General features: G+C 40.7%; 1 long non-coding RNA gene across 1 annotated transcript; it reads left to right on the top strand.

Annotated features, from left to right (window-relative positions):
* The first annotated feature begins 520 nt into the window (after positions 1-520).
* Positions 521-5,090, top strand: LOC126491752 (uncharacterized). Its single transcript, XR_007589445.1, has 3 exons — positions 521-572; positions 1,238-1,348; positions 4,869-5,090. It is a non-coding gene; the product is annotated as an uncharacterized lncRNA (long non-coding RNA).
* The last annotated feature ends 18,856 nt before the right edge of the window (positions 5,091-23,946 follow it).

The raw sequence follows: 23,946 nt of genomic DNA, 5'->3' as shown, positions 1-23,946 counted from the left end.
CAGCCACCTCAGACCATGTCAGTGCCTGAGGACCATGCTGTGCCCAGGGCCACTCCAATCTGAATGGCTCGTGCTGCCACCTGGAGCCATGGGATGTCTGGCCTCAGGACTCTTCCTAGGGCTATGTCTGGGCCCGTGGCCCTGCAGAGGCTGGGGTCTGAAGTGGGGTCTGTGGCTCTCCTTGCCACCGAGGACTCTATAGATGGCATATTGGGGCCCAGGGGCTATGCCACCTCCAAGGCTGTGCTAATCTGAGGGGCCTGTATTGCCAATGGGGCTGTGGTGGCATCCGGGCCTGAGCTGCTGTGGAGGGCCTTGTCTGGGTCGGTGGTCTTGCTGTTCCTGGTGGTGAAATCCAAGGTCCATATTAGCATTAATCATTGGAACCATGCTTGCTGAGCCAGCCCCACCCTTCACTGGTCCTACCCCTTGCTGGATAGTGCAAGCTGGCCTGCCCCTCAGGGAAGAGCTTGCCTCTGCATGGGGGAAAGATGGCTCCACCCCTCACCATAGGTGTGGGCTGACCTGAGAAACTCAACTCGCTAGAGCTGACCCTGTGGTCCAGGATGCAGGTAAGTTGACCTTCAGTGAAAGAGAGTAGGAGAGCCGACCCCACCCCCCTCATCTGCCGTGTGCTGACATGAATGAGGAAAAGATGCCCCCCCCCTTCTGCATTACTACTGAGGGCAGGCCCTGACCCCGGGGTCACAAGAGAAGGAGAGCTAGTCCTGTCCCTCGCTGGTTGCAGTGTATGAGAAAGCAGCCTCTGCTTCCCATCTGGGCAGCACACTACAGCTGTAGTCAGGGATGCAGGAGAGCCAGCCCTGAGGGTGTAAGACCAATAGAGCTGACCGCACCCCACCTCATCTATCCCCTACAACAGCGAGCGAGCGAGAGAGAGACAGAGAGACAGAGAGACAGAGAGAGGAGAGAGACCTACTGACACCTTGCTTTGGTGAAACAGTAGCTCTGGCCCTGGCAATAGGAGTGGGGGAGACTGGGATCGGAGGGCCCTAAAGCAGGGGAACTGGCATGCCCACTCTTTGCTGCAGCTGCATTGGGTGACCTAGCCTAGGCAGTGATGGAGAGCTCATTTGGGTAGTGACAATAAGGGAAATCTAGTGAGCAGCTACCACCCAGGCCCAGAACCAGGGCTATCCACTGAACCTATGAACTGTTGGAGCATCTGAAGGGGACGAATCTGCAGTTCCAAAACAGCAGGATCTCCATTACACAGGATGACAACAGGATATCCGAGAGGAACCCAGTGAGAGCCCATTACTGGTGGTGTGGCAGAAACCAGAGGCCTCAAGCCAGACCAACGACTCCTGGCAATGAACACTTGCAGGTAAAGATGCAAACACTAAAGGGTAACCTGTGTGTCTCAGAGGGCCAGACTGCAGCTTCCATGACAATATTCTTCTTCTCTTTTGTTTTTGTTTTGCTTTGTTTCTTTGTTCTGCTTGGTTTTTGATTTTTCTTTTAAATTTGGTTTTATTTTGGAGGGAGGTTGCAAGGGCAGAGGGCAGACGCGAGGGAACAGGGAGATGAGTGGGATCAGAACGTATGATGTGAAATCCACAAAGAATCAACAAAAGTGAAAAAAAGAAACATCCCTCATCAACATCAAAGATAGATATTTCCTCAGAGTTAGAAAAGGGTAGAAAAGGATTTTCCAATCAAGTGAACCTAAGACGAAAGCTGGTATAGCTATCCTCATATATAACAAAATAGACTCCAAACCAAAATTAATCAAAAGAGAGAAGGACATTTCCTACTTATCAAAGGAAAAAAACATCAAGATGATGTCTCACTTCTGAACATCTATGCCTCAAATGCAAGAGCACCCACATTTATAAAAGAAACAGTACTAAAGCTTAAATCACACAGCAAACCCCACACATTAATAGTGGGAAACTTCAACCCCTACTCTCCACAATGGACAAGTCATCCCAGCAGAAACTAAACAGAAGAATGGCAAGAATGGACATAATGAACCAAATGGATCCAACAGATATTTACAGAACACTTCACCCAAACAGAATAATATACTTCTCAACACCCCACAGAACCCTCTCCAAAACTGACTATATAATTGGTCAAAAAGCAAGTCTCAATAGATACAAAAAAATTGAAATAACCCCCTGTATCTTATCAGATCACCACGGATTAAAGCTAAATTTCAACAACAAGAACTATGGAAAGTCAAGAACTCATGGAAACTGAACAACTCTCGGCTTATTTGACACCAGGTTAAGGAAGAAATAAAGAAGGAAAGTAAACATTTCCTAGAATTCAATGAAAATGAATACACAACATACCCAGAATCATGGGACACTGTAAAAGCGGTGCTAAAGGGACAAGTTCATACCACTAAGTGCCAGCATGGAGAGATCTCATGCTAGTGACTTAATAGTACACCTGAAGGCTCTAGAACAAAAAGAAAGGAACACACCCAGGAGGAGTAGATGGCAGGGAATAATCAAACTGAAAGTTGAAATCAACAAGATAGAAACAAAGAGCACAATACAATGAGATAGAAACAATACAAAGAATCAGTTAAGCAGAGTTTGCTTTTTGAAAAAAGTCAACCAGATAGACAAACCCTTATCCAAACTAGAAGGCAGAGAGAGAATCTCCAAATTAACAAAATGACAAATGCAAAGACAAACAACAACCAACGTCAAATTAAATGGAGAGAAACTCAAAGCAATTCCACTAATATCAGGGACAAGACAAGGCTGTTCACACTCTCCATATCTATTCAGTATAGTACTTGAATTTATAACTAGTATAATAAGACAACTAAAGGAGATCGAGGGGATAAAAACTGGAAAGGGAGAAGTCAAAGTACCATTATTTCCAGGTGACTTGATAATCATGTGACAATCCACAGACCCAGAGAGGCTAGTTAACAAGTAGAACTCAAGAATGAATGCTCATATTGCCCTGGGAAAGGGAAAGAGAAAGATTTCATGAGTGAATTGGGGGCGGGTAAGGATGGGATCATGAGGGATTAGGTTGTGGGGTCGATGGAGGGGAGAATACTGAAAGAGACAACTGGAAAGGGAATGGCATTTCAGAGTCAGTAAGAAACTTGGTGCAAGGGAAACTTCCAGGAATCTACAAGGATGACCCCAGTAAAACTCCTAGCAATGTGGGATTCATAGTTTGAACTGGCCATCCCCTGTGACCAGGCAAGGCTTCTAGTGGAAGGACTGGGACACCAACCCAGCCACATGATCTTTGACCTACAGTCTGTCCTGCCTATGGGATGTGGTGGGGTGCCTATGGGATGTGGTGCCATATTGTGGAAGTGGCCAACCAATGACCAGCCTGAACCACATGCTTCTGAGAGTGAGTCCACCCCTGACTCTGTCTAGAGTGCCAGGACTCAGAGGCAGGATAGCCCAGAGACCTAGGATAGAACTAAACATGACTAGAAAAAAAATGTCAGTGTAATGATGCCTAATGATATTCTGCTATACCAATAGGTTGGTGCCTAACCTAATTGTCATCAGAGAGGTTTCACCCAGTAAATGATAGAAACAGATGCAGAGACCCACAACCAAAAATTAGGCCAGGCTCAGGGAATCCTGCTGAAGAAAGGGAAGAAGGATTGTGAGAGCCAGAGCAGTCGAGGACATCACAAGAAAACCCACAGAATCAACTACCCTGGGATCATAGTAGCTCACAGACACTGGACCAATAGCTAAGGAGCATTCATGGCACAGACCTAGGCCATCTACATATATGTGACAGTGTGTAACTTGGTCTACTTGTGGGTCTCCTAACGGTGGGAACAGGGGCTGTCCCTAAACACTTTGACTGGCTTTTGGGAACCTATTCCTCATAATGAGTTGCCTTGCCCAGCCTTAATACAAGCATGGGGGAGCTTAGTCTTACCTCAGCTTGATATACCACGCTTTGTTTATACCTATTGGAAGCCTGCCTCTTTCTGAACAGAAATGGAGGAGGAGGAGTGGATTGGGGGAGGGAAAGGGAGAGGTGGGAAGAGGGTATTGAAGGAGAGGAGAGAAGGGAAATTCGCCTGGATGTAAAAAATAAATAGATTTAATTAATTAAAAAATTGAGATTCATAGAGCTTCACTAATCTGCCCTAGTAATGCTGATAATAAATAGTAGATTTTAACCTAAAGAAAAATGACATTGTGAAAGATGCAGGTGACAGAATTGCAGGCCCTTTGGATTTGGGTTTGTCATTTTCCCTTTACATCAGAGTCTTTAAGTAAACCTACAACTTCTCATCAGAAAAATAATTAGAAATTTACTTAACTCTACACTGTGAAAATCTGAAGCTCGAATGGATTTTAATAAAGCTCACAGATGTTGAACAGATGAAATAGGACCTGTACTCATGTTTTCTGAAGTTGAACTATATTTTTTCTGTTAATGCATTAATGAATACTGCATAATTTGTCAATAAAATCCCTGCTTTGGAGTCTCCACAACTATTTACATTTTATTTCTGTGCTGGTTTTCTGAATAATTTCCTTTGTCATGGATCAGTAAACCTAATATTTAATTTTCTTTGAGCCAGAAAGAAAAAGTATCTGTCTAATCCATATCATTTAATTAGTGGTTACCGCTAAGATTTATAGCAGTATCATATATGTTAAGAATTAATACATAAAAGCAATTAATTAAGAGGAAACAATTCACCCATTCATTCCATAATCATTTAATGGGATGGTTGGTTTTGCTTTCCATGTGAGGGAATTGTGTTTCACAGTGTAGGAGAAGTTCTGCTAGGAGGAGTGATCGGCATCTGCTCACACTTTATCCACAGTAAGCAAGCAGGGAGAGATGAATCCTGGTACTGAATTCTCATTCTCTTTGTTTTTCAGGCGAGGACCCCAGCACAGAGAACAGTGGGTCTTCCTACCGCAGTCAAACCTCTCTGGAAACACCCTCCCAGACAAAGGACAAATAGGACCTTGTAAAACTAAAACAACTTCTGTCCAGCACAGGAAGCAATCAGTTGAGGGAAAAGGAAGCTCACGGAGTGGAAGATAATCTTTGCCAGCTTTATATCAATGAGATGGTTAATAGCCAGAATATGAAATAAACTCGAAAACAAATAAAACAAGGAAATAAATGAACTCAATTTAAAAATGAGCCCTGCTTCTATCCAATGTATCTTGATCATAGTTAACCCTTACTTCTCACTTCGACTTCTCCCAGGAGTTCCAGCTCATCTCACTGCCAAGTTCATGCCTCCCTTTTATGAATTATTTTATTTGTTTCTTTATTCAAACCAGCTGAGTTTAATTAATTCAGGCTATGTTCGAATGGACACAGGGTTGTGCACTGGGGCATAGGGCACATAGCAGTGGCCACACTCCTAAAGAAAACTAACTCTCTTCTCCCTATTCTTTGACCCTCTCTTCCCCCCGCCCCCACCTAATTTTCTCAGGAGGTCTTGTCTGTTTCCCCTACCTAGGGGAATCCGTGTATGTCTCTCTTAGGGTTCAGGATACTTAAGAAGGGGGAAGGACAGTGAGGGAAAGAAAGAAAAGAGATAAATTGATTGAAGGATCCATTAAAGGGCTAGCTAGAAACATGGAACTAGGGAAATTCCCAGGAATTCACAAGAATGATGCTAGCTAAGACTCTAAACAGTGGAGGGCACACCTAAACTGGTCTTCCCCTGTAATCAGATTGATGACTGTCTTAATTGCCATCATAAAACCTTCAGCCAGCAACGGACTGAAGAAGATGCAGAGATCAACAACTAAACACTGAGCCAATCTACCAGAGACCCGCCCAAGAGAGGGAAGAGTGATAATATGAGCAAAGGGGTCAAGATCATAATGTGGATAACCACAAAAACAGCTGACCTGAGCTAGTGAGAGCTCGCTGATTCTGGGCTGATAACAGGGGAACCTGCATAGGGCCAAACTAAGCCCACTGAATGTGGGGAACAGTTGTGAGGCTTGGGTAGTCTGCAGGGCCACTGGCAGTGGACCAGAGTTTATCCCTAGTGCTGGAACTGGCATCTAAGAGCACGTTATATTTGGAGGAGTACCTTGCTCAGCCTAGATATAGGGGGGAGGGCCTTGGTCTTGCCTTGAAGCGAAGTGTCAGACTTGGGACACCTTACCCTTTCTGAGAAGTGAATGGGGGTAGGGCTGGGGTAAGGGTGGAGTATGAGAAGGAGAGAGAGTGGGAACAGGGATAGCTATACAAAATGAGAAAAGATTGTATTAAAATATTCTTAATAGAAAAAAGAAAACCAACTCTCCCTCCATCTGCAGCCATCACAGGCCAACAGCTCCTCAACTAGGGGTGGGGCTACAGGAACCTGCCCCCTCCCCATGCTTGAATTTTTAACTAGCTTGATCTTGTACAGGTTTCCTCAAATTACCCTTGGCTGCAGAGTATCCATGTGTGCCTTAGCCATGTCAAGGGATGTGATCTGACATGGTCTTTAGGAAACAACTGAATAATCTTTGGACCAAATGCTAAGAATTTAACACTGTACAGGGTATATAGTAGCAGCTCAAAAGAGAGTAGTAAGTTTCATAGAATGGATCAAGAGGTTGTATTATGACCATTATTTTATAATAATAAATATATTATAATTATATTTATCATTATCTATTATATAATATAATAATAAATATAAATGATTTAATATTTAAGTAGAGCATATATTTATTTATTAATAACATTAGGTTACAAATCAGGCTGTCTGTCTTGGAGTCCCAGTTGCATTGTTTGGGTTCTGTTAATCAAACATTGTCTTTGTGAACATTAGAAATAAATTAGAAATAATACCTATTCTTTGTCATTGTTATTGGAAGAAGCAAATCAACTGTGGTGGCTTGAATGAAAGTGCCCCATAGACTCATACAGAGTGGCACTATTAGGAGATGTCGCCCTGTCAGAGTAAGTGTGGCCTTGGAAGAAGTGTGCCAGGCCCAGTGTCTCTCTCTTCCTGCTGTCTACAGATCCAGATGTCGAACTCTCAGCTACCTCTCCAGCACCACATCTGCCTGCATGTTGTCATGCTTCTCACCATGTTAATAATGGACTAAACCTCTAAGACAGACCCAAGTAAATGCTTTTCCTTTATAACTGTTGTCACAGTCATAGGGTCTCTTCATAGCAGTAGAATCCCTAAGTAAGACACCAACTAAAGTTGAAAACACACTTCAAACAGGACCCAGCTATCGCACACACAAAGTACAATACCTATTAGCATTAGTGTAACACACCAGAGAGGTAATGTAAACTCCCTGGAGATCTAATCTCTTCTTTCCTGTGATATTGGGGTCTTGGGTTAAGGAATTCTTCTGTAAAGACAGAATCCGAACTGTCCTATAGAAAACTGGTCTGACAATAGCAGAATAGTTCTACTTGGAGAGAAGACTACAGTTAAGGGTACTTTATGAAGTATTTTTATGGCCACTTAAAGGTCTTCATGGCTCTAAGGTGTCACCATGGGGTAGATATAAGTTTATAAAGTGCAAAAAAGTATAGTGATAGATACCGTGATAGATACCTCTTTTCTTAGTCAGTCATAAATTGGTCCTTTCCCCAGATAGTCAGAACGTCACACACTCAGCCTGCATTCTACTCTGATTGCCTGACCCATTCTTCTCTTCTCTTTTTGGATTACTCATGTTGTTTGAGTCCCTGGTCCACTTATATTTGGGAATAAAAAGAACCATCTCTTATATCACTGATAGTTCGTGCCTGATACGTGATAGATGTCCTGAAGAAATATTAATGTCAGAATGGGTACGGCTGGTTTCGGAGTAGCTTCTGCAGTGGAAAAGAGGGTGAGCTGTGATGAGTTGTGGCAGTTGTTTGGGTACCAGGCTGTATTTCCTAGAACGGACTCCTTCCAAATGGCCTTGCAAATTCTCAGTGAAGACAGATAGGTATAAGTGTATGAATAAAGGCAGCAGTTACGATGTAGACTGAGAGGCAGATACTATTTTTCAGACCAGAAACACAGTCCACACGTGCTATCTTGGGAGCAGGTAAATCACAGTTCAAGCACCATTAGAAACTCAGGCACTGGGTCTTTTCGTTCTGTTCAGCGGGGTTCCCTGGCAATGCTGCTTTCAATATTCTGCTAAAATCATAGTCTCTGTAAATGAGAGAACTGTATGGATTGCTTTAAAAAATGGATACTTCTTTTTAATTATCTATTGTATCTTTTTAGTTCAGAGATGTTTACTATATAAGGGTCAGTTTGTGCCAGGAAAGCTAAGAGGTCTGTAGGAAAACATTCCTGCATTTTTAATTTGTAACAATCTTGCCATTACTACATATTCAGTTGTGCAAAATCTACAGAATAGAAAAGTCCAACTTAAATCAATATTTAAATTTTCAACCAAGCTTGAGCCAGTTTTTCATCTTTCAAGACAATTCATTATCGTTTTGTCTATTCAGTAATTATTTAACTATGTGTGTCTTAAATTTGACTTTTGTTGTCTAGTTAATGTAATAGAATTCTGAGAAAGTATTTAATGTTCTTTATTTAAGCATTCTGTATTTTAATCTTCTCAGAGAATACATTTCAAGAGTTAATTTAACAAGTTGTTTTTTCCTGAGTGGTAACTGTGGAAATAGGAAATTTTATTGTTGGAAAAAGAGGCTGTGAAGTTTTGTAATTTAAAATTATCTATAGGAAGTATACTAACTATTTAGAGTAATAATTAAAAAATAGAGTGATGGTGATGAAGACAGATATTATTTATTTATTTTCTGGAATCTGAGTCACTATGTTCAATAGAAATGCAAGTGCAGTGATACATAGTTTCCATATGTCTGACCAGACTATATACAGATGCTATCAACTCCTGGGGAATGTGATTTATAAAAAACAAACACCAAGAGATGAAAGTCCTTCATATGGAGCTTTTGAAAAAGTACCAAGCACTTCAAAAAACACAGAAAACACAAGTTTGATTATTGAAGTTCCAGACTTTCAAAACTTAAGGTTCCAAAAGATCCCTAGCATTTTCAGCATCTGAAAACAAAGCATACTGCAGCTCTGTTCCAGCCACCCTGGGTCCAGCTGAGGTTGTGACTAGTTAAATGAATTCCAATAGTCTGGTTCACAATCCTCGATTTGAAGCAGCCAGGAAAAGAAGAGCCAGAAAGCAACTGCAGATTGAATGTTTAGTCCTAAGGAATAACCCAGAGTTCATACGAGGAACTATGGGAAAGAGTAAATAGTAGAGAAAGATCAAATGAGGCAGCAACTTGGCAGGATTAGAATAATGAATAGCTGCACGGTCAAGTTTGAAATAAAACCAAGGTGTATTGATAAAGCAAATAAATACTAAGGACAGACTTGGAGCAAGTTCATGGAGTTCCAGGCTAAAAAGCTACAGTTTGGTAGCCAAATATGACTAAAAGGGAGTATCTTCTAAAGTACTTAAAAGGGGTTCTACTCCACAATAAACTGCAACATTTCCCTAAATTCTGTTTTTACACACCTGGAGCTTTTCACTCCCTATTCCAATGCCGTCAAGTTTCTCAGTTTCTTAGATTTAGAGTATATCTCAAGTATTACTTAGGATATATTGACACTTAAAATTTTTAATATTTTTCTGTTCAAATTCAATGACAACTCTCTTTTAAGTATCTGTATTGATCATACATGTACATGTGTACTTAAGTACACTTGTATGTATGTATGTATGTATGTATGTATGTATGTGTGTGTATTTTTCCCATCTGAATATAGTTACCACTCCTGTTACTTATTGTGTAAGAACTGAACTTCAACCTTTTAGATTTCTTCTATAACCAAAAATCCTCTATATTTCTCTGTTCCTTTTTCTGTTTGCAACTTATTGCGTTTGTTTTGTTTTATTTTATTTTAGTGTGTGTGTGTGTGTGTGTGTGTGCACGCACACACACACACACACACATACCACAGAGCACATGTGGAGGTCAGAGGACAACTTGCAGAAGTTGGTCTTCTTCAACCATGTGGCTTCCATGAATCGAATATATGTCTGAATATGAGAGACCTGGATACAGGGGTCTTTATCTTCTGAGTAATCTCACCATCTCCTACTAAAACAATGGTTTGTAAACCATTATATAATTTTCTGGATACCATTGAACAAAGTGTTCTCTTTCCCCCTATCTCCCTAAACCCCTTGGTATCCCTGTTTTACACTGGTAGCTTCCCCTCCCAGATTATTTTCCATGTATCCTTTTGCTCACTTGCATCCTTCCTCATCATCTAGTATCACCCTCTCTTGGTCTTGTTTTTATACTTAACTCACATTTACACCCAGTTACATATATACATCTAGGCATTATACTCTAGGATGCATATATGAATGAGAATATGTGGTTCTTTTCTTTCTGAGCTTGGGTCACTTCACTTAATATTATACTTTGTGGATCCATTTATTTTTCTGCAAATTTCAAGATTTCCTTTTCGTCACAGCTGGCTTGGTTACATTTCCTAGCTATTGTGTATAGAGCACCAATAAACATGGATATGTGAGTATCTCTGCAGTAGCTTTTTGAGTAAATACTTGTCCAAGAGTAGTATAGTTGGGTCACATGGTGATTCGATTTTTAATTGTTTAGGTAGCTTCCACACTGATTTCCATAATAGCTATATGAATTTTCCAGAAACAATGAACAGTCAATACTATTCTCTCCAACATTTGCTGTCATATTTTTTGATGATAGACATTCTGTTTGGTCACCCCCTCCTTTTTATAGTCACAGAATTTCTTAGCAACCAGCTAGTACAAAATGTTCCTTAGAATCTAAGAATATGAGAAAACCCAAGTTGAGAAGGAGAGAAAGGAAGATTAAAAACTAGCATTTCAATACATAGTCATCATATTACTAAAATTTAATAGTTGAGGACTGGAAAAATGCATGTTGACAGACTATTTTAGTTGTGACCTCTCAACTCCCAACTAAATTATCTTGAGATCTAGTTTTATGTCTAGAACTGTAAAAGGAAGACTTAATCCAGTTCTACAAATCAGAAGACTTATTGTTATTAGAAAAGGCTATTTCAAATCCGTGGGCCTCCAATTCCTTATGAATAAAGTGTGGATAGAATGAAAGAGAGAGCAAAGATAGGGACCGGCAGGACTCTCTTACATCTCTGTGATTAGCAAAGCAAACGTGGGAGGTGTGACTCCAAAAGGTAGTGAGGCTTGAAAGAGAGGCACGACGGATTGCAGATCAAAGGACTAGAAATGTCTCAATGACATACAGAAATATTGAATGCTAGATTTATAAGGGAAACAGTGCACTTTAACCCTGCCAAGGAAGGAGAAATCTGCTACATCTTCCCCATCCTGAAAAAAAGGGGAAAAGGAAAAATCTTTGGAAGCAAAGAGTGTGAAAACCAAAATTCTGGAGGACCTATGAGTTACATGAAGCAGATACTGGGAAATTATCCAGTGCTGGCTGTGTAGTGTCACTAGCCAGAAAAGCTGAGGCAAAGTGAGAACAGATGTTGAGAGAAACTGCAATCAACCCACCCCATCAGGATGAGGGCAGGGAAGAGTGAAAAGGCTGTCCTATTGCATTTTCAGACGCCAAAGGCTGACTCTATTCCCTAAGAGCACAACAGCCGCGCAAACACCCCATGTTAGCTGACCTGAACTGCAACTCAGTAGGGCAAATTGGCTTAGGTCAAGGCAAGGGACAGTGACAAATAGGCAGCCTGACTAGATGCAGCAAAAATGTAAAGAAGTGTGGGCATCCCCTAATGTAGTGGTCTCAACCTTCCTAATACTTCAGTCTTTTAGTACAGTTTCTCACATTGTGCTTACCCCCAGTCATAAAATTAATTTCATTGCTACTTCATAACTCTAATGTTGGTACTGTTATGAATCATAATGTAAATATCTGTGTTATTCAGTGGTGATTACTGTGAAAAGGTAGTTTGACCTCCAAAGGGGTTGAGGCCAATTGGTTGAGAAACACTGCCATTAATGACATATGTTTCCATGTTGCTCTTTAAATGATGAACAACTACCTTCAGGTTTCTTTTTTTTAATTTATTTATTTCTTAATTAATTAAAGATTTCTGTCTCTTCCCCACCGCCGCCTCCCCTTTCCCTCCCCCTCCCCCAATCAAGTCCCACTCCCTCGTCAGCCCAAAGAGCAATCAGGGTTCTCTGCCCTGTGGGAAGTCCAAGGACCACCCACCTCCATCCAGGTCTAGTAAGGTGAGCATCCAAACTGCCTAGGCTCCCACAAAGCCAATACGTGCAGTAGGATCAAAAACCCATTGCCATTGTTCTTGAGGTCTCAGTAGTCCTCATTGTCCGCTATGTTCAGCGAGACCGGTTTTAACCCAGGCTTTTTCAGACCCAGGCCAGCTGGCCTTGGTGAGTTCCCGATAGAACATCCCCATTGTCTCAGTGTGTGGGTGCACCCCTCGCGGTCCTGAGTTCCTTGCTCGTGCTCTCTCTCCTTCTGCTCCTGATTTGGACCTTGAGATTTCAGTCCGGTGCTCCAATGTGGGTCTCTGTCTCTGTCTCCTTTCATCGCCTGATGAAGGTTAATATTCAGGAGGATGCCTATATGTTTTTCTTTGGGTTCTCCTTCTTATTTAGCTTCTCTAAGAACCCGAATTATAGGCTCAATGTCCTTTATTTATGGCTAGAAACCAAATATGAGTGAGTACATCCCATGTTCCTCTTTTTGGGTCTGGCTTACCTCACTCAGGATAGTGTTTTCTATTTCCATCCATTTGCCTGCAAACTTCAAGAAGTCCTTGTTTTTTACTGCTGAGTAGTACTCTAATATGTATATATTCCATACTTTCTTCATCCATTCTTCAATTGAAGGGCATCTAGGTTGTTTCCAGGTTCTGGCTATTACAAACAATGCTGCTATGAACATAGTAGAGCATATACTTTTGTTGTATGATAAGGCCTCTCTTGGGTATATTCCCAAGAGTGGTATTGCTGGGTCCATGGGTAGGTTGATCCCGAATTTCCTGAGAAACCTCCACACTGCTTTCCAGAGTGGTTGCACAAGTTTGCATTCCCACCAGCAATGGATGAGTGTACCCCTTTCTCCACAACCTCTCCAGCAAAGGCTATCATTGGTGTTTTTGATTTTAGCCATTCTGACAGGTGTAAGATGGTATCTTAAAGTTGTCTTGATTTGCATTTCCCTGATCGCTAAGGAAGTTGAGCATGACCTTAGGTGTCTTTTGGCCATTTGAACTTCTTCTGTTGAGAGATCTCTGTTCAGCTCAGTGCCCCATTTTATAATTGGGTTGATTAGCCTTTTACGGTCTAGTTTCTTGAGTTCTTTATATATTTTGGAGATCAGACCTTTGTCAGTTGCGGGGTTGGTGAAGATCTTCTCCCAGTCAGTGGGTTGCCTTTCTGTCTTAGCAACAGTGTCCTTTGCTTTACAGAAGCTTCTCAGTCTCAGGAGGTCCCATTTATTCAATGAGGCCCTTACTGTCTGTGCTGCTGGGGTTATACGTAGGAAGTGGTCTCCTGTGCCCACGTGTTGTAGAGTACTTCCCACTTTCTCTTCAATCAGGTTCAGTGTGTTTGGACTGATATTGAGGTCTTTCACCCACTTGGACTTGAGTTTTGTGCATGGTGATAGATATGGGTCTATTTTCATTCTTCTACAGATTGACATCCAGTTTTGCCAGCACAATTTGTTGAAGATGCTCTCTTTTTTCCATTGTATACTTTTAGCTCCTTTATCGAAAATCAGGTGTTCATATGTTTGTGGGTTAAAGTCAGGGTCTTCTATTCGATTCCATTGGTCGACTTCTCTGTTTTTATGCCAATACCAAGCTGTTTTCAATACTGTAGCTCTGTAATAGAGTTTGAAGTCAGGGATGGTAATGCCTCCAGACGTTCCTTTATTGTATAAGATTGTTTTGGCTATCCTGGGTTTTTTGTTTTTCCATATAAAGTTGATTATTGTCTTCTCCAGATCTGTGAAGAATTTTGATGGGATTTTGATGGGGATTGCATTGAATCTATAGATTGCTTTTGGTAGAATTGCCATTTTTACTATGTTGATCCTCCCAATCCAAGAGCAAGGGAGATCCTTCCATTTTCTGGTGTCCTCTTCTATTTCTTTCTTCAAAGACTTGAAGTTCTTGTCAAATAGATCTTTCACTTCCTTGGTCAGGGTTACCCCAAGATATTTTATGCTCTTTGTGGCTATCGTGAAAGGTGATGCTTCTGTGATTTCCCTCTCTGTTTCCTTATCCTTAGTGTATAGGAAGGCAACTGATTTTTTGGAGTTGATCTTGTATCCAGCCACGCTACTAAAGGTGTTTATCAGCTGTAGGAGTTCTTTGGTAGAATTTTTGGGGTCGCTTATGTATACTATCATGTCATCTGCAAATAACGAAAGCTTAACTTCTTCCTTTCCAATACGAATCCCCTTGATCCCCTTATGTTGTCTTATTGCTATTGCTAGAACTTCAAGCACTATATTGAAGAGGTATGGAGAGAGTGGACATCCTTGTCTTGTTCCTGATTTTAGTGGGATGGCTTTGAGTTTTTCTCCATTTAATTTAATGTTAGCTGTCGGTTTGCTGTAGATAGCTTTTATTATATTTAGGTATGACCCTTGTATCCCTATTCTCTCCAAGACCTTTATCATAAAGGGGTGTTGAATTTTGTCGAATGCTTTTTCCGCATCTAATGAAATGATCATATGGTTTTTTTCTTTCAGTCTATTTATATGGTGGATTACATTGATAGATTTGCGTATGTTGAACCAGCCCTGCATCTCTGGGATGAAGCCTACTTGATCATAATGGATAATTTTTCTGATGTGTTCTTGAATTCGGTTTGCCAGTATTTTATTGAGAATTTTTGCGTCGATATTCATGAGTGAGATAGGCCTGTAATTCTCTTTCTTGGTTGGGTCTTTGTGTGGTTTTGGTATCAGGGTAACTGTAGCTTCATAAAAGGAATTTGGCAATGACTTTTCTGTTTCTATATTGTGAAATACGTTAAGGAGTATAGGTATTAGCTCTTCTTGGAAGTTCTGGTAGAATTCTGCGTTGAACCCATCTGGTCCTGGGCTTTTTTTGGAAGGGAGATTTTTGATAACAGTTTCTAGTTCTTCGCGACTAACAGGTCTATTTAGATCATTCACCTGGTCTTGGTTTAGCTTTGGTATATGGTACTTATCTAAAAAAATGTCCATTTCTTTTGCATTTTCCAGTTTTGTGGCATACAGGCTTTTATAGTAAGATCTAATGATTCTCTGGATTTCCTCTGTGTCTGTGGTTATGTCCCCCCTTTCATTTCTGATTTTATTTATTTGCGTGTTCTCTCTCTGTTGTTTAGTTAGTTTGGATAGGGGTTTGTCGATCTTGTTGATTTTCTCCAAGAACCAACTTTTTGTTTCATTGATTCTTTGGACTGTTTTCTGTGTTTCTATTTTGTTGATTTCTGCCCTCAGTTTGATTATTTCCAGTCTTCTACTCCTTCTGGGCACCTCTGCTTCTTTTTTTTCTAAAGCTTTCAGGTGTGCCATTAAGTCCCCAATGTATGCTTTCTCTGTTTTCTTTAAGTGGGCACTTAGTGCTATGAACTTTCCTCTTAGCACTGCTTTCATCGTGTCCCATAGGTTTGAGTATGTTGTCTCTTTATTTTCATTAAATTCAAGGAAGACTTTAATTTCTTTCTTAATTTCTTCCTTGACCCAGGTGTGGTTCAGTAGTTGACTGTTCAGTTTCCATGAGTTTGTCGGCTTTCTGGGGGTAGCATAGTTGTTGCCATCTAACTTTAATCCGTGGTGATCTGATAAGACACAGGTGGACACTGATATTCTTTTGTATCTGTGGAGGTTTCCTTTGTTTCCGAGTATATGGTCAATTTTTGAGAAGGTTCCATGAGCTGCAGAGAAGAAGGTATATTCTTTCCTATTTGGGTGGAGTGTTCTGTAGATGTCTGTTAAGTCCATTTGCTTCATTACCTCCAATAATTCTCTTAATTCTCTATTAGGTTTCTGTCTGATTGACCTGTCCATTGGAGAGAGAGGTGTGTTGAAGTCTCCTACTATTAGTGTGTGTGGTTTTATGTCTGCCTTGAGTTTTAGAAATATTTCTTTTACATAAGTGGGTGCTTTTATATTAGGGGCATAGATATTCAGGATTGAGATGTCATCCTGATGAATTGTTCCTGTTATGAGTATAAAGTGTCCATCTCGATCTCTTCTGATTGATTTTAGTTTGAAGTCAGTTTTGTTGGAAATTAGTATGGCCACACCTGCTTTTTTGTTAGGACCATTTGCTTGAAAGACCTTTTCCCAACCTTTTACTCTGAGTAGATGCCTGTCTTTGTGGTTGAGATGTGTTTCTTGCAAACAGCAGAATGTTGGATCCTGTTTTCGTATCCAATCCCTTAGCCTGTGCCTTTTTATAGGTGAATTGAGACCATTAATATTAAGTGATATTAGTGACCAGTGGTTGTTTACTCCGGTTATTCTTACTGTTTTCGGTAGTAGAGTTTGTGTGTGTCCCTTCTTTGAGTTGTACTGGTGAAGGTTCGCTAGATTCCTGAGTTATTGTAGTCAGTGTTGGCAATGTTGGATTCCTTGGGTTGCGATTTTCCTTCTATTACTTTCTGTAGCGCTGGATTTGTGGCTACGTATTGTTTAAATTTGTTCTTATCCTGGAATGTCTTGTTTTCTCCATTGATAGTGAATACTAGCTTGGCTGGGTATAGAAGTTTGGGTTTGCATCCATGGTCTCTTAGTTTTTGAAGAACCTCTATCCAGGACCTTCTGGCTTTCATGGTTTCCATAGAGAAGTCAGGTGTAAGTCTGATCGGTTTACCTTTATAAGTTACTTGGCCTTTTTCCTTTGCAGCTCTTAATATTCTTTCTTTAACCTGTATATTTTGTGTTTTGATTATTATATGGCGAGGGGATGCTTTTCTTTGATCCAGTCTGTTTGGTGTTCTGTATGCTTCTTGGATATTCAAAGGAATATCTTTCTTTATGTTGGGAAAGTTTTCTTCCATAATTTTGTTAAATATATTTTCTGGGCCTTTGAGCTGTAATTCTTCCCCTTCTTCTATTCCTATTATTCTCAGGTTTGGTCTTTTTATTGTGTCCCATATTTCCTGAATGTTTTGTGATGAGAATTTGTTGGCTTTGCTGTTTTCTTTGATCAGTGCATTTATTTTCTCTATGATGTCCTCAGATTCTGAGATTCTTTCTTCTGTTTCTTGTATTCTATTGATTGTGCTTGTTTCTGTAGGCTCTGCTCGTTGATCTGTATTTTCCATATCCAGCTGGTGCTCAGTTTGTGTTTTCTTCCTTGCTTCCATTTCAGTTTTCAATTCTTGAGTTGTTTCCATTACCTGTTTGTTCGTTTTTTCTTGGTTTCCCAGAGTCTCATGTACGTATTTACTCAATTCTTCAAACTTTTTGTTATACTTCTCATCCATTTCTATAAGGGTGTTTTTTACATGTTGCTTAAGGGACTCTATTGCTTTCATAAAGTCAATTTTTTCCACTTCTTCTGTGTTAGGGTGTTCAAGTCCTTCTGTTGTAAGATCATTGGGTTCTGGTGTTTTCCTGTTGTTTTTCGGATTGTTGGATGAATTCTTGCCTTGGCACCTGCCCATTTCCTCCTATCGATGCTATCTAATGGGTCTTTTAGAATCGGGTTAGGTTTCCCTGTTGGCCAGGGGCTCCTCCTACAAAATGCTGTTGCTCTGTTTCCTGGCTCCTGCCAGGGGCCCAATTCCCTCTCACCCCTCAGAAGGATCTTCAGGAACAGGTCCCGGCTCCTTCTTTGCTAGGGATCTCACCAACCAAAAGCCTACCTCTTTGCTTTAATTGTAGTGGGGCGATCTGCTCTAGGTGTTGTGCGCTGGTCTCTGCTGTCTGCCGCCTCCTGCATCTCCCTAATGCTCTCTGGTGCTCCCTGAGCCTGCGCTGCCCTGGTGCTCTGCCGCCCCGCCTGGGCCTGTGCAGGTGCTCTGCTGCCCCACCTGTGTCTGCGCCAGGTGCTCTGCTGCACCGCCTGGGCCTGCGCCGCTGGTGCTCTGCCCAACCTTCAGGTTTCTATAACATAGATAAGTTCCATTTCCCATAATCCTTGGATCTCATTTGATTTTTACTAAATCATATGTAATATATTTTACAAAGGCTTTAAAACTCTGTATATGTGAATTTTATTTTAATAAATAAAATGTGTTTAATGATTTTGTGTGGAAAAAGAACCAGATTGGGCAAAGACACACCAGGGCCTTGGGCATTGAAGTTAATGGAGGGGAAGGTGACAATTCATAACCCTTGGAAAATAGGTGGTGCAGAGACGCAAAAACAGAGCTCCTTACTGAAGGCTGAAAACTCCTAAGGGAGGCCTGACACCTACTGATGCCTGGGCAGAAATTCACCCCAACAAGGAATCCGGTAAAACTACCCTGAGACACTCTACACCACAATGTAGTCGAACAGGTTTGGTTTGGACACAGGAACAGCAGAAGTTTGTTACATAAAACATCTCAGGAAGATGAGTGAGCCAATATCCGGCCCAGCAAGGAAGAGATATTGATCCTACAATATCTGTATTTGGTTTTTATGTTAAGTTGGCTTTGGGATTTTAGCCTTTTAAAAATTATTTGATTGAAAATTTTTTCATGCAATATAGTCTGATCTATCAGCTTTCACAGATTCTCCTAATCTCCCCAACTACATGTCCTTTCTTTCTCTCTTGAGAGAAAAAATCAGGTAAATAAACAAACAGAAAACCTTAAACAAACCAAAAACCTCAAATAAACAATGAAACACACACACATGTACATGCCATGAAAATACAAATTTAAAAACCATAATATACAAGCAAAACACCAATTAAGACCAAAAAATGTCCAAAACAAAGCACAAAAGTAGTCTTTAATATGTCTAAAAGCAACTGTCAGATTTGCTTTGTTTTAGATGTGTATATTGCTCAGCTATTTACAATTGCTCCCTCTGTTTCCGTACGGATGCTGTTGTGTTCTCTCTTTCTCACAACATATGTACTTTCCTTCTCACTCCTGTTTCATTATCTTGTTATCACATCCTGTGCCTTCCTCTTTTTGTTTTTTATTACAAGTTTGTACACCTTTCGAAGTCTCTAAACTCCGTATACCTTAACAATATGTCAGCTGCCCATTTCTATTTATGTTCCTTCCCCCAGTTTCTCTGTTGCTAAAGTCATAATTTATTTTTCTTTCAGTCTTGTTCTCAGTTACCAATATCTTCTTCCACACTATATTATCCTTGTACTTTTTCCCCCCCCCCCACACACAAATGATCAGAGTTAAAGGGATTATTGTTTTGAATTGGCTGATAATGTACCTTTATAGCAAGCATTTGCTACGTCAGAGTTTGCACTCTATTCTCAGAGTGTTCCTGGAGATTGTGTCTAGTATCCTGAGCGTGTGGATTCCTCGAGTGGAGAGTTACTGAGCTCTACTCCTAGTCCAGTGGAGATGAATTATACCTCAATCATACAGCAAAATAGTTAACACTCAAACATTGTCAATGTGTCACCTGAAAGAATACAGTCATAAAAGTTTTATCCACTCAGCTACCTTAGATGTACAAATGCCAACACAGAAAAACTAGAAATGTGAAAAGTATAAAAGTAGAACACCCCCAAAGTTTACCAATTTCATAACGATATAGCCTAATGAGGTTAAAAGTGATAAGATCTAAAAGAATTTTAAAAGGTCAATCAAAAATTCCCACAACAAATTAGTGTAGCAAAAAATTGATTCTTTAACAAAATAAACAGGATTGACAAAACCTTAGCCAAACACACACACACACACACACACACACACACACACACACACACAGAGGGGGGGACCCAAATTAATAAAATTAGGGATCTAAATGGAGGATTCACATTGGTAACTAATGAAACTAAGAGTTTCATTATGACTTTCTTTGAAAATTTATAATAAAGTTTAAAAATATAACTGCAGTCGATGAATAAGAATAAAATGCTCCCCTCCAACAAAAACAACAACAAATTTTAAAAATGTAACTGGAATAGATGAATGAGAATAAAATGTTTCCCTCCAACAAAAATAACAATAACAACAACAACAATAATACCAAAACTGAATAAAAAAACTGCAAAGAAAGAAAACTATGGAGCAAGTTTCCTGATGAACATAACTTTAACAATTATATTTCAGCTTATAGTTTATGTTTAATTTTTAAATATTTATTTTGCTTCAAAAATATGGTTTGCCTACAGACATCTATGTGCAGTATGTGTGTAAGCCCCTCGTGCTACGCGACTGGCCAGGCCCCTCCCCCGAGGACCTCTAACTGCCAGGTTCCACTCATAGTATACTCTAACTGCCCTAACTGCTGGACCCTGCCCCCATCCTACAGAGTAAAAATCCCAATCTTTGGACATGAAATCCCACCAATCTCCACGCTGTAAAGCTCCACCCTGAAAAAGAAACTCTATATGAGCTCCCTATCCTGTTCAGTTTGCTGCTGTTTCTTACAGGAGACAGTCACCCTCCTGGTTTTTTTTCCCTCCTAATAAGTCTCTTGTGTGAGCTTTGTCATGCTGTGTGACTTTGTGGTATTCCTTGGCTTCCGGCTGCCAGGATACGTTTCCATCAGAGCTGCAATGCTTGCAATGTGCATGACTGTCGGATCCCCTGGAATTAGGTGTTTGAGAGCAACCATGTGGGTGCTGGTAATCAAACTGGCTCCTCTGTAAGAGTAGCAAGTACTCTTAACCACTGAATCATCTCTACAGTCCTAATGTAAAAGTTCTTAAGAAATGCAGGCAAATCAAATTCAACAAAACATCAAAAAGTTTATTCACCATAATAAAATTAGTTTCATTCTATAGTTTCTAGAATGTCTACACATATACAAAACAGAACATATAATATATCAACTAGATAAGCTAAAGGACAAAAATCACAAGATCATTTCAACAGATGTAGAAAAAGACATTAATAAGCCAATGGTGAGGAAAGTCATAAGCTCTAAAACCTCCTTCTGTTATTTTGCTAAATGATCATGCTGTCAAAGTGCCTTCTAAATATTTATATGTATGCCAATAGACCCGAGATGCTCTCAGCCTTTGTCATGGAAACTTATTATTATTATTTTTTTTTTTTTGCAGTGGGCAACAGTCAATGTAGAGATTTGTAACTTGCCCAAGTTATGACAATAAGAGACTTAGGATTCAGCCTTGAAAAGGACATCTATATCATCGCCACCCTCACAAACACTAAGGCTCAAGAAACAGTGAAGAGGAAGAGGCAGAAAGAGTGGATGGATGGAAAAGAATGCCGCAAGAGTGTCTTCTGGACCTGACATGCATGCCACACTCGTGAACTCCTAGCAGCTGTGGTTTAACCACATATGATCTGCACAAGATCAGGACAGCCCAAATCTTGGCATATTCAGCGTACACGATCTCTGCCCCCATCCCATCTTACTGAGGAACTACATTGGCAGTGGATAGTTGCTGAGGGAGGAAGAATCAGTCTTATTAAAGGATAACCAATAATAGGATTCCAGTGCTCCAGTGGATAGGCCTACACTCATGCATATGTATAACACTAATGGGATTTGGATTATAGGAAAAGAACATGAATTAGGGAGGGAGGATATGTTAAGAAGGATATCGGAGGATTTGGAGGGAGTAAGTGGGGGATATTTAATTGTATGTGGACAAGAAATTCTAAAAAATAAAAGTAAAAAAAAGATTTTGATAAAGTCTATTATCTCTTCATGTTAAAAACTTTGAAGAAATTAAACAGAGAAAAATACATTAATAGAGTAAAAAGTATATTTGACAACAAAGCTATAGCATCATTGTACTAAGTAGGAGTGAGGAAAAGGTGCTGATTTTTCCTGTTGTTCAACATGGTGCTTGAAGTCTTAGCTAGAGAAATAAAATAAGAAAGGAAATCAAATAGGAAAGAAGTCAAAGTATCCTTATTTGCAAAGGATGTGATCCTATATGTCAAAGGCACTAAAGGCTCTACCAGAAAACCCTTAGAACTATAAATATTTGACAAAGTAATAGAATACAAAATCAGCACATAAAACTCAGAGCCCTATAACAATCAGACTAAGCAAGAAATCGGGAAATATAGTGCCATTGGCAATACTCTAATAATTCCTTGGAACTGAAGTTAAACATTCCTACAATGAATAAAGATAAATACCAAAGAAACAAATTGAAGCAGACATTAGAAGATGAAAAGACCTCCCATGCTCATGGCTTGTCAGAATTAAATTGTGAATTGACAATTTCAATCCACAGATTCAATCCAATCTTGATCAAAATTCCAATGCCATTCTCCACAGAAGTAGACATAAATAATTTAAAAATTCATACTGAAACACAAAAGAACCGGAGTAGCCAAATTAATTCTGAGCAAGAAGAATCGTGCTGGAGATACCACTATTCCTGATTTCAAGTTGTACTATAGAGATAACGTCAAACCAGTGTGGTGCTGGCATGCAGACAGATGCGAAGATCCAAGAGCTCGAATAGGGTGCCCAGGAAACATTGCACATATCTAAAACTACTTGATTTTCAGCAATAGTGTCAGAAATACGCTTTGGAGAAGTGACTGTCTTTTCAATAAATTGTGATGGGGAGATTGTGTAATGGATGGAGGTCCGGATGGGGAAACACTGCAAGAAACAGGTATAGTCAGGGTCTTCCTGAAAAGGACCCAAAGAACTCAGAAAATAAAACCAAGAATTAACAGAAGTGATTTATAAAGTTAATTCTCTATACATCAAAAGGAAAACGCGTCAAGAGACAGCCAACAGAATTAAAGGAAAATCTGCACTAACTACATCGGGCAGTTGATCAAAGACTAAAACTAAATAAACAACAACTCTCAAGCAAGCAAACAACTTGATAGGTAAGTCGGCTCATTACATGAGCAGGCAGTTCTCAGAGATGAACTACAAGTGGCCAATAAACACGTGAAAATATGCACAAGATTCCTAGGCATCAGAGAAAGTTCAACTAAATACACATTGAGAGACTATCACACTCTGGTCAAACTGGCTTTCATTAAGAAAACAAAACATTCGCCCCTCACTGCCTGTGGCAGAAGGGAGAGCCTGAGGTCATGAGAGCTGGAGACCTGGTTCTGCCTCTCTGGACTCCTGAGAGTGGGCCTTGCACCTCGCCTGGGCAGCTCAGGGGATCTGACCCTGTTGTCAGGAGTGTGCTTACTCTGGTCCTGAAGGTGTGAGAGTGGGGAGAGCTGGACTCTCCCCTCTCCCTCCGCCACACAGTGGCGGCCTGGGCAAGGGAAAGGTGCCCTGCTCCCGTTTCACTGCCTGCAGCAGGCGGGAGAGCTGACCTGTTGTGAGAGGAGGCAGTTCATAAGAACAGGAGATGTGTCCCTGCACCTCACTAGCTGTAGCAGTTAGAAGAGTGGACCCTGTGCCACGTCTGGGCAGCACAGTAGAGCGGGCTCTGGTGTTGTGGGTGCTCATGAGCCACCAGAGGGTGTGAAAAAGGAGAACTGGCCTGCCCCTTGTGGCCAGTGACACGGAGCAAGCTAGCTGGGGTAGTGCTGGACTGCTCGCCCTGCTGGTGAGAATGAGAGAGAGCTGGCAGGCTGACCAACCCTGCCCAGAACAATGGCTCTGAATTGGTTTACCCCCAACATCCACCCTGTCTATGAACTGCTGGAGCACTTGAAGGGGGCCGGTACTGCAGATCCAAAGCTACCGGATCTCCACAACACAGGGCGACAAGAGAATATCCAAGAGGGACGAATCCCATTGAGGCCCCTGTATGGAGGGTGTAGCAGAAGCCAGAGACCTCGAACCAGACCAATGACTCATTGTAATCGACACTTGCAAGTAAAAGAAGTAAAAGATGTGTTGACTAAAGAGTACACTGTGTGACACACTACAGCTTCCACGACAAGATTTTTTTTTGTCTTT

This window comes from Alexandromys fortis, unplaced genomic scaffold (genome assembly GCF_014885135.2).
Source record: "Alexandromys fortis isolate MF-2015 unplaced genomic scaffold, M_Fortis_MF-2015_v1.1 scaffold_188, whole genome shotgun sequence".
NCBI lineage: Eukaryota > Metazoa > Chordata > Mammalia > Rodentia > Cricetidae > Alexandromys > Alexandromys fortis.
Note: the sequence above shows the minus strand (reverse complement) of the source record. Positions and strands in the feature narration are given on the sequence as shown.